A 12,640-nucleotide genomic window follows, 5' to 3' on the forward strand; every position below is an offset into this window, starting at 1 on the left:
TCAAAATTTCTGTTTTAGGGAGGGACATTAAGATTTCACAATTGGCGGACAACACCACATTGTTTCTAAAGCATGAATCGCAAGTGTCAAAGGCTGTAGACTTAATAAACCATTTTTCTTGTGCTTCTGGACTAAAATTGAATATAATGTGAGATAATGCCTGTCCTTGATTTGAATTGTGACTCCATGGAAAATATTCCAATCAAATCCACAGTTAAATATTTAGGCATTTATAACACTTCTGGCAAGACAGCACTTGAATTTCGTCCAGGATGGTTAAGTCCAAAACTATTCTTAATTGCTGGCTACAACGGGACCTATCTTTATATGGAAGAGTTCTATTGTCCAAGACTGAGGGTCTTTCTCCTTTTGTATATCCATCTCTATCTTTATTTGTTCAGAATAAAGTGGCCAAATAAATTAACAATATTTTCTTAAAATTTGTTTGGAAGAATAAACTTCATAAATTAAAAAAGGAAGTGCTTTCCAATAGTAGAGCAGATGGGGGTATTGCTTTTTTTTTCTGACACAATAAATATTTTTCAAATTAATTGGCTTATAATATGTCTAGCTAATACTAAATTAATTTGGTAATTTATCCTCAACCATATTTTTGATCAAATTGGTAGCCTTTCCTTCATTTTGAAATGTAACTTTCTACCCTCTGAGCTACCTATAGCTTTGTCCAAATTTGTTCATCAGCAGCGTCTTGTAACGCCACACCAGCAGAGGGAGCTCTTACCCTAGTACTGACTGTTACTGCTCCCTCTGCTTCCTCTATGGTTACTTCCTGTTTGGCGGCTATATAAAGAGGGCCATGCCAAACAGGCCTTTGCGAAGTCTTGTTCCGCTGTATTTGGACATTTCTGAGCGGTTTCATTATCTTGTTTTTGCCTTGCCTCTGTCTTGGACTGTTCTCTTGGTTTTTTGATTGTTTGCCGCCTGCCTTGACCATTGCCTGTGTTTCTGTTTACTCTCTTGCCATGCCCTGGATATTATTGTTTGCTGGTGATCGACCCTGCCTGCCTTGACCACGATCTGTATAATAAAGCTTGCGTTTGGATCTTATCCCTGTTGTCACGCTCCAGTCCTCGTTACACGTCTCCTCGCTTGGAAGCTTTGTTCTGTTCAGTTTTTCACCCCATAGAACATTTTTATGGAATAACAGGGATATTACTATCAGAAATAAATCATTATTTCTGCACCTGTCACTTGTGCAGCATTGGACTGATCACTACCTCATCCAGCATTGGACTGATCACTACCTCTTCGGATGGTCTGATAAAAAGACTGTTCTCTTGTCACTTTAACAGACTGATAAGCTCTTCTTGCACTACACATATATCTGCACAGTTTTGTTTTTATTTAACTGGTTTTCACTCTATCTATTCTGCCATGCGCCTTATGCCACTTTATCTATTTCTTTCGTTATTTTTTTACAATGTCTTCATTTGTATAGTTGTATGTACATATGTTTAAACTGTATTATCTGTATTTGAACGTGTTTAATGTTAACTGTATGCACCAAGGGTCTGAGAGTAACGCAATTTCAGTTCTCTGTATGTATGTGCCGTGCATGTGGAAGAATTGACAATAAAGCAGACTTGACTTGACTTGATTATTTTCCCCAGGTGGTTTCAAAATACTATTAATTGTATCCTTTGCTTATTTGATGACTCAGGAAACATTCTCTCTTATGAGCAATTTATGAGGTTCCATAGTTGCCCGAATCCTCCAAAAGAATTTAATAAAGTGGTTAAAGCTATTTCACCTGGATTAATTCACCTTGTTAAAGTCACTCTTTATTTAATCCAAGGACTTCAGTTGTTACTCGGTTTACTTTGCTGCTGGAAGGTGTTGATCTGTTAGATAATAAATTTAATAATAGGCATGTGTGCCAGATGTTTCAGTTTAAAAGGAACATTTCTTCAAGAGGAAAGTTCTACTGGAGGTTCTTGGTTGATGATATAGACTGGAAAAGATCCTGGATTTTACCTGGGAAATACTGTATTTCTAATAAGGCAAAGGAAACACATTTTAAACTTTTACATAAAATATATCCGGTGAATTTTAATGTTTCTAAATATTTGGACATTGACAGCTCATATCTCAGCTAATATCTCAGAGGAGACATTAGTAAAACAAATGTTATTGTCCTTTATCCAAGCAATTTTGGTCTGACCTAGATTCTCATATATTTGATTCTGCCAATGTTTCTTTCTTTTTATGATCAAACTAAAAATAACCCCCTGGAACATATATATATTTTTTATTATTTTATTTTATATGGTAAAATTTTCATTCACAAACAAAAATGTGCAAATAATTACCCATCCTATATCCCCTTTTTTAAAATTGATTTAAACTCACTTCTAAAATCTCTTCGTCTTATAAAGAATAAAAAAAACTGAGATTCTTGAAATATTTATACAGAGGTATTTAAAGAAAATCCATGTATTTAGATGCTTTTATGTAAATTGTTCTGTATATATTTGTAATGTCATTGTATTGTCATTCACATCTGATGTTTTTTTTTTTTCTTGTAACAGTTTTTATTTTATTATTAATGTGTATGTGTTTATGTTTGTCATTTATGTTTAATTTATAACTATTGGTCTTGTTTTATTGATTAGTATGTGAACCCTTGGCTATGTTCTTGTACTGTCTGTTCAAGCATTAATAAAATAAAGAGAGAAACAAACAAACAAACACGGAAGTGACTTAAACTGTAAGTCGTACAGCTAGAGGCTGGCTGAAAAACAACAACAACAAAAAAAACTTGTTTACAGTCTGCTTCAAAAAATGATTTTGGTTTATAGGCTAATTTTGCCCTTCATGACAACTGGGAGGGGGTGAATTGTTTTATAATTTAAGGGCGTGGCTGCTTCAGTGACAGGTGGATGCTGCTATTGTCACCACTGTTGTGCTTAGCGGGCGTGGTTTCAGCAACCAGCTCCACCCACATCCTGCCTTTGTGCCCCTTTTTGATTATCAGGGAGTGACGCGCTGCCAAGATGACGACGGCCAGTGTTGTTCCCATTTTCGACCCCCTGCCAAATTATTACCCCTCTTGTTGAAATCGCTATCTGATTGCCTAATCCTAACCCCTCCCCCACACCTAACACCTACCAATACTAAGGGGGGTAATAATCTGGCAGGGGTCAGAATTGGGCATAACACCGACTCCATGCATTTTGAGCTTCAAAAATGCTCTTCAGAAACCTGGGTATTTTGATTTTCTGTCGTGATTGTGAAAAATGCCATGATTGTATGCCATTCATGCTGCATCGAGAATTGCAAAAGTAACTCCGATCATCATTCTGAGAGAAAACTGGACAGTGCAGTATGTATTTTTGCATTTTCTCAGTGTAAAAACCCCAAGGGAAGCAGGTTGCAGAGATGAGAAGACGCCTGATAGTAAATCGATTAATATTGTCACCGATTAACCACTGCCTGTCACTCAGGGGCGGATCTACTAAGAAAAATCTGTGCCACCCCAGAATTATCACAGAATAAAATATAAATGTAAGCAGTGTTTCATGTGCTACTTTTCAGAGTATTCATTTAGAGTAGATGACAGTAACGGAAAATAATGGCAAAAACACATCTTCCAATAAACTGTGCAGGATGGTTGCACGCACACGCAGTGTGCCAGTGTTGGCTTTATTAACAAAGGACACTTGTAAACCGGTTCTTTGTGATTTCTTCACTCCACTTTCATCATGGACAATAACATGAAATCAACAAGAAGATTTCAATCACGGAAACTAATAGCAGAGTATGCCTAATATTTAAGTTTAGGTATACGAAACTGAAGATCAGCAAACACTGTGGAATCATATAAATAAGAAACGAAAACTATACAAAATTGTTTCAAAAAGCTTAATTTAAAATAATTTGTTACCCCGCTCATTTAATTTTTAGTTTAGTCAACTCGAAATTTTAAATTACTCCATTTTAATTTAAGGGACAACTGGAATATTTTAGTTGACTAAACTAAAAATTAAGGCAGCAGGGTAACAAATTATTTTAAGTTGAAAACTTTTTTTTTTTTTTTTTACAGTGAATGTTTAATAATAATAAAAAAAAAACTTCCTTTATCACCTTAGATAAATGGCAGGTCAACTTTTCCAAATCCGAAATATTTTTTAAAACGTTGTTTAGAGACTCTTCTGCCATCGTCTTGTCTCTCTTCTTATCAGATGAAATCTGATCCGTGATGTGACTGTCGTTTGGGATGCTGCATTGAGCAGCTGCGTTCAGTTTTAATTGTACTGTCTGTTCTTTAACTGAACTAAATGATTTTTAATACTGTAAAAATCGAAACGACGGTGGGGGCAAAATCATTCAATCATACAAACAAAATCATTTTGGTGAGCCTGTGACACTGACACAGAGAGAGAGAAAAAGAAAGAAAAGTATAGCTACATGTACATATTTACTTAATTATTTTACAGATCTATTCTTGTTCTATGTATTATATAATTGTTTGTTCCTTATTCATGTAATGGACAATGCTTTGGCAATACTGTGCAAGTCATGCCAATAAACCTCATTTGAATTTGAGAGAGAGAGAGAGAGAGAGAGAGAGAGAGAGAGAGAGAGAGAAGCCCCACCCTCTTCAACATCTACATCAACCAATTGGCCAACATATTAGAACACGCTCCCTTTCAAGGTCTCACTCTACACCACACAGAGATACAGTGTCTTCTCTACGCAGATGACCTGGTCCTCCTGTCGCCCACTGAAGAGGGGCTTCAGGACAGCCTGAATCTGCTGGAGGATTACTGTCAGACCTGGGCCCTGATGGTCAACCTCCTAAAAACTAGAGTAATGATGTTCCAGAAACGCTCCAGATATCAGGGACCAACACACACATTCACACTATCACACAGAACCATTGAAACCACAAAAACATACTCTTACCTCGGCCTGAAAATAACTCCAACCGGTAACTTTGCTTTGGCTGTGAATGAACTCAAAGAGAAAGCTCAAAGGGCTTTCTATGCCATAAAAAGATCCATTAAAATCGACATCCCAATCCAAATCTGGCTCAAACTGTTCAAATCTATAATTAAACCAATTGTTTTATGTAAGAGTCCCCTGTGCCAGCTGGTGCTGAGACTGACTGAGCTCACACACGCAGAGATCAGTCAGCCTCAGGACACACACACACTCACACACATTATAAACACAGAAAAACACAAGTACATCACCCATTGGACAAACAGCATTAAAAACCAGCACAAACTGGAATGTTATTCGGCCCTAAATGGAGAATACACTGTTGCGATCTACTTGAGAGCCGTGAGTGACGTGAGACTCAGGAAAACACTGAGGATGTACAGACTCAGTGAACACAGTCTGGCCGTAGAGACGGGCCACAGACAGACCTGGCTCTCTCGTGAGGACAGACTCTGCTCGCACTGCATCCTGGGAGTGACGGAGACGGAGCTGCACTTCCTCACAGAATGCACAAAATATAAAGATATCAGAGACCAATACTACCCCAAAATTAATCAAATATTCCCCCAATTTAGCACATGTAATCCAACCCAAAAACTCAGTTTCATTCTTGGTGAAGAAGCCAAATGTTGTAATATAGCTGAAGATTTGTAGCATCTTGTCATCTCCTGAGGGACAGCCAGAGAGAAACAAACAGCCAATAAACACACACTCACTCATAGCACAAACACACACACTTTACAGCTACACACATCTATATCATCTATACAATGTTACAATTTCTAAGTTCAGTTCTTACATGATGTCTATAGTATAATCTTTTATTATTAATTCTTTATTTTATTAATATTTTATTAACACTATTAGCATTTTGTTTTGCTATATCTAGCCATGTGTTTATATAATATTGCCTTTATTTAGTTTCATTATTACTATTATTTTCTCTAAGCTTTACTAAATGTTCAGATATTCAAAATCATTTTTTATGTTGTTTTAATGCTTTGGCAATACAAAATATATGTTTTTGTCATCCCAATAAAGCTTTCTGAATTGAAATGAGAGATATTGAGAGGAATGAAATAAGGAACATTTAGTTGAACATGTTCTACTCTCTAATTTAATATTTAAAAGATCTTAGTTACCACAGAGCGCACACACAGACGATACAAAAATTATATCAATCTTCATACCAATTAAAGTTCATAATATGAAATCACTGGAAGAAACAGACGTTGGAGTGGAGTAACTGGACACACGCTTGAGAGGAAGCAGGAGGCGAGGACGCAGGAGGCGAGGGACACAGGAGGCGAGGGACACAGGAGGCGAGGGACACAGGAGGCGAGGGACACAGGAGGCGAGGGACACATGAGGCGAGGGACGCAGGAGGTGAGAGACACAGGAGGCGAGGGACACATGAGGCGAGGGACGCAGGAGGCGAGGGACACATGAGGCGAGGGACACGGGAGGCGAGGGACACGGGAGGCGAGGGACACGGGAGGCGATGGACACGGGAGGAAATTCATCAATTTGCAGAAAGAAAAAAGGTATATCGAATCATTCTGTTATAACACCGTTGAGAATCATCTTTATACAAAGTTTGGTAAAAAAAAAAATCTTAAATTAAAAATGTAATGGTGATTTAAAATATCAGTTGTTTTTGCCTATGCATGTTCATTCATGTCTTTTAATTTTTTTAAATGAATTGAGTCCCAATGTCCTCTATCAAAAACATAGCATAACTTTTGAATGAAATATCTTTTCTTTTTTTTTTACATTATTCTAAATGCTTTAAACAATGTAAGGACATGAAAAAACAAATTTATTCCTAAAACTTTTTTATTGGGTCTTAAGAAGTTAAATAATGAATTAGATCCAGTTCTTGGCATTCCTGTCCACTGAGAGGGACTTTAGGTCTGTGTTTTTATATGATGCATATAAGGGCTGTTTCAGATCCTGATGACTGGTTCCCTGGCTTCAGACGATCAGATTGATGGAGTCTTTAGATGCTTTCACTCTTTAAAAAAAAAAAGGTGCCAAGAAGAACCAAAAAGGGGGTTTTGAGGTGATGTCATAGAGGAACCATGTTTGGTACCCCAAAGAAACATTTTGTGAAAGGGTCTTTAAAGAACCATTTTTGTTTTTCTTGGTGCCATAATGAACCTTTTTTGGTTCCACAAACAACCCTTTTTAAAGTTTCTACAAAAAACACTTATGAAAAGGCTCTTTATGGCCCTATTTCTTCTAGATCAATATGCTCACATTTATCATACAATATTTTTTATTAATAGGATTGTTCGTAAAATAATTTCTAAAAAAATAAGAAAATACAGAAGTAACAAGACTTGACAAGATACAGTCCCCTCCAAATATATTGGAACAGTAAAGACAAAATTGCTCTGTTGGCTGTGGAGTCAAGACATTTACAAATATGATTAAAAGATGAATATGAGACAAAACTACAGAATGTCACATTTTATTATTAGCCGTTCACCAAATAAAAAGAACAGCACTTTTAGAGTTCATCCCACTCATTGATGTGAGCATAAGTATTGGGACAGTTGAACATGAGGCAGATATAAAAGATTAAAAGCTATTATTTAGTTGCAGATCCCTTGCGCACAATCACAGCAGTGAGTCTGTGACCCATAGACATCACCAGACTCTTGCTCTCATCCTTTGAAATACTTTTCCCAGCCTTTAATGCAGCCAATCCCAATTGTTGCTTGTTTTGGGGAGTTTCTGCCTTTCCTCTCCTCTTCAGCTGGTGAAATTCATGTTCAATCAGATTTAAATCTGGAGATTGACTTGGGCAATCTAAGACTTCCCATTTCTTTGCCCTTATAAACTCCTTGACTGAACTGGCAGGGTGTTTTGGGTCATTGTCCTGATGCAATATGAAGCACTTCCCAATGAATCTGGTGGTATTTTCTTGAATATTGGTAGGCAAGATGGTTTTGTACCCTTCCAAATTCATTCTGCTGCTGTCATCATACATTAAGTCATCAGTAAAGTTGAGAGGGCCTGTTCCAGAGACAGCCATGCATGCCCATGCCATGACACCACCTCCACCATGCTTTACAGATGAGGCTGTATGCTTGGGATCATAGCAGTTCCCTGTTTTCTCCATATTTTTGCTTTCCCATCACTTAGATAAAGGTTCATCTTTGTCTCATCGGTCCATAAACACAGTTACAAAACTCTTCTGGCTCACCTTTGTGCTTTTTTACAAACTCTACTCTTGCCTTTCTATTTTTGGTGCTGGTCAGAGGTTTGCATCTTGCTGTGTAGCATCTGTAATTCTGTGTCAAAGTCTCCTGAGGACAGTAGATTGTCAGAGCATCACCCCAGCTTTCTGGAAGATGTTGGTGATTTTACAGACACGTCTTTTAGGGTTCATTTTCACAGCTTTTATGATTTGTGTCATCAACTACTGTTGTTTTCTCAGCCGATCAGGTCAGGCACGCGAACGGTTGCTGTTTACAGTGTTTATTACTAGGACAACCATCTGCGTGTCCGAGTTGAACGTGCTTCTTGTATATCCTGCTTGTAGCAAATTAAAATATTATGCGTCTGAAGCTGACTGCCGAGTGCAAGGTCTCTCTTTCCCAGCGCGTGCACACACCTCTCTTTCTCTGTGTTCAGCGAGCGCCTGAAATGAGCTGCGTTTTCAGTTAAAACACAGATATGTTGCTTCTCTAATTTTACATGCAAGTATAGCCGAAATCATAGCACATTGTCTTTATCTTATGTGTAGCCTATTTGATTTTATCAGATGACGGCGCAATTATAAATCAGGATTTTTGTGCAGATTAATATCTTTGGAAGGGAGAGCTGGTTATGTAGTCTTAATGGGTCGCGTTTCAGTCACTATTTCATATTCATTCCGTTGTCTGACAACATAAACAGAAAAATATACCAATGAAAACAGTATGAAATGAAAACCATCAAAATACAGTAGCCTACCTTAAATGAATACTTTTCAAGTTTTGAATACTCTAATCAACATGGGCATGGACAAATATGGATGCTTTATGCAAAATATGTGTATTATTAGTGAAACCATAGTTAAAATAAGAGCATGAAGAGTAGACATGTTTCATAGGTCATAGATGTTTTTCAAAGAACTTGTTCATGTCTATTAGACACATGAAAAAAGACCATAGAAATACTAGGTTCTTCTTATCTTTCTTAACATTTTCGCCGAACAGGACAGCTCACTTCTTCTGAAAATGTACATTTATTATTACATTTGTTTGCCTCTCTGTGCCACGTTGGCTACATTTAGAACAGATACAAATTTTCATTTTATCTGATAAAGTATCATTTATGAGCTGAGCGCTGCTTTGTTTACAGCCATTACCGGGGAAACAGCTATATTTCTGACGCTCCAAAAGCACCTCCTGCTGGCAGAGAATGAATGTGCATTTTCAATAATACAGTGTTTTTGTTCAGACCAATGCAAAAATCCACCCACACAAATCCGTTTTAAATAATATAATAATTTGTACTTCTGACTCATCCCTTTTCTTAAAAAAAATAAAAAATGGTTTAAAGGTTCAATTGTGAAGTTTATCATTTTATAATTTATGTATATGTTAAAACTTGTATCTCAATGGTAAATCAATTGCTGTTTTGTGGTCTGCAACATGAAAGAATAAAAGTGCTAAATTAAATGATTCCTTTATAACATGTACATGAAAAATGTAGAAACATTGGACACAACTATGGGGCACCATTGTGCAGCAGCAAGCATCACAACAAAAAAGAAACCTCAAGGTTGATCTAGGTAAATGTGTGCAAACGTACAGGGCCCCATTCCTATATTTGCCTGGGTCCCCCAATTCACCAAATCCGTCCCTGCGTTATTGGTTGCTGGTGGTTTCCAAACTCTTGATTTCTCCATGCCCTTTGCTTCTGCTAGAGCTCTAATTGACTTCCTCTTTTCTTTTAGCATCCAAATTGCTTGCTTTTCTCTCAAAGTCAGCTCCCTCGTCTTCATCCTGGTTTGTGTGTGTCATCATTGATTGCAGGATTCAGAATACAGAAGTAATGGATATAACTGATACGACACATTCCCTGCTTTTAATATCTCATCAGATAGAGGGATGAGACTCTAAAAGTGCTGAACTTCTTAGCTGGTAAAACATGTATGTGTTGAATCACCCGATAATAAAACGTGACATTCTGTAGTTTTGTCTCATATTCATCTTTTAATCATATTTGTAAATGTCTCGACTCCACAGCCAACAGCGCAATTTTGTCTTTACTGTCCCAATACTTTTGGAGGGCACTGTGTATGATTTAAATGTTTATTGCATTTACAGCATAAATAAATGCAGTATACATCATATCTCAATACGGTGTGTATGTGTGTTTAAGCACTAGAGTACTAGAGTCATTGCAATCATTATTTTCATGACTGATCATCGCTGTCAGACTCAGTACTCGATGATTACCGTGACAATATATTTCTCTTTTTCTGATTGGTTATGGCAGCATTTTGGGTGGTGCCTGAGCTCTAACTAGTTAGTGTTAATACAACATGCCGTCCAGACCATCAAAAATAAAGACTTATCAGTACTTAAAATGAAAAATTTTAGCACAGGTGTAATGATGCAAAATGAGACTTATCCTCTCTAGGGTCGTGGGGGCTGAAGCCTATCCCAGCATCTTGGGCCACAAACCCATCAAATGAATGGCATTTAAGCAACATAAGCGCTAGGTAACAATGTTATACATACCTGTCAAAAGTATGGAAAGATTATAATGCTCAAGAAACATTTCTGATTATTAAAACAGCTAAAAACAGTTTTTGCTTTCTTAATGGTTTTTTTTGTGGAAATGGTGATATTTTTTTCAGGATTCTTTAATGAATAGAAAGTTCAATGAACAGCGTTTATTAAATTTATTGAACAATTTAGTAAATATAAATCTATTAGACATTATAAATGTCTTCACTGTTACTTCTGATAAATTGAATGCACCCTTGATTAATAAAAGTATTAATTTCTCTCTTTTTTAATCTTACCACAAATGTTTGAATGGTATTGTTTTCATAAAAATGCTAAGCAGTATTTTGAGTATTTTGATCAGTACATGTCAGAAATCTGTTGGACCCCTCAGAGTAACTGCTCTAAAGAGACGAGGTGTTGCAACAGGTATTTTAAATTGTGATATTTTACAATATGTCTGTTTTTACCAAATATTTCTGTACTGATTGTCTATTTTTATCAAATAAATGCAGTAGTGGTATATAGAGTATAAGGGCAGTTTTTTAAGCATATTTCATAAGTTAATTGCATTATGAAGCACAGTATAACAAAACTTAAATGAGATATTTGAAAAAGAGCTCCGATCAAAATTAGAGAACACTTACAGATACCGCCATGTTATTAGTGTTAATCTGGCACCTGTTACTAATTTCCTTAATGATATGACAATTTAACTGGCTGCATTCCTCCAATTTTCACAGAGATTGCAAGATGGCGACAGAAACCCTGTGACAGGTAGAGGTTGTCCAGGTGGGACCCCCTAAAGGGATGACCCTTTCAGCCATTGCAAAGAGAAGTAGTGATTTCTACAATATTGCAGCTTTACAATGATACAAATTCATTCAAGTCCCCCAAAAAGGCTGGTCGTCCACATAAGACAATTGCAGGAGAGGACAGAATAATGCAGACTCTCAATGGCGAATCGGTTCAACGCTGCAGCTGGAATTGCTTCAGTGCTGAACAGTGTAAGGATCTGACTCGGCACGTTAAGGAGAAGTCAGACTGAAGGACCACTCTGCAGTGACCAAACCTCTCATCAGCAGAAAGAATCAAAAGGCTTTGCTGAGGAGCATGTTGTGTTGAGAGAGAACTGGTCCAAAGTTCACTTTAGTGATGAGAGCAAGTTTAATTTATTTGGGTTTGATGGGAAACTGGGGAAAGACTGAAGCCCAAGTTTATAAAGAAGTCAGTGAAAAGTGGAGGAGGAAGTGTCATGGTTTAGATGATGTTTTCTGCAGCAGGAGTTGAGCCTCTTATACAGCTACATGGCAGAGTGAATGCAAATGTTTATCAGAAACTTCAGCAATATGCGGTACCTTCCCTGCAAGCATCTCCCAATCAGCCTGCAATTTTCATGCAGGACAGTACTCCCGTCATACTGCAAAACAGGTAAAGCAGTTCCTTGAAGCTAAGAACACAGACATTGTGAAATGACCGGTCCAGAGTCCTGATCTAAACCTGGCTGAAAATCTCTGGAAAATCTTTGGCGACAAAGAAACCCACTACAGTTACCAAACTATGGAAGAGACTAGAAGAGTGGCCCAAGATCACACCAGCACAGTGGCTGCAGCTGTGCTTAAGTCATTTAAAGCAGAGACCTCTTCACTTCCTAATATTGTTTTTTACAGCTGTAACTGTTCTCTAAATTGTGATCATGTTTTGAACAAAATAAAAGGTTTTGTTGAAATCATGCCTTGATTAATAAACATGTTAGTGGTTCTTCCTTCAAATTTTGAGGGATTAAGAGGAACATTATTTCAGAGAAAATCAAGTATTTATGGATTGTGCCCTAATTTTGATCTCCACTAATTTTAACTCTGTGCCGTACAGCTTTCCTCAGTGGAGCATTCATCATCAGAAGGAATGAGTCGGTTTTATAACCAAGAGATGATCTCTGTTGCCTT

This window comes from Barbus barbus, assembly GCF_936440315.1.
Source record: "Barbus barbus genome assembly, chromosome: 37".
NCBI classification, from domain to species: Eukaryota; Metazoa; Chordata; class Actinopteri; order Cypriniformes; family Cyprinidae; genus Barbus; species Barbus barbus.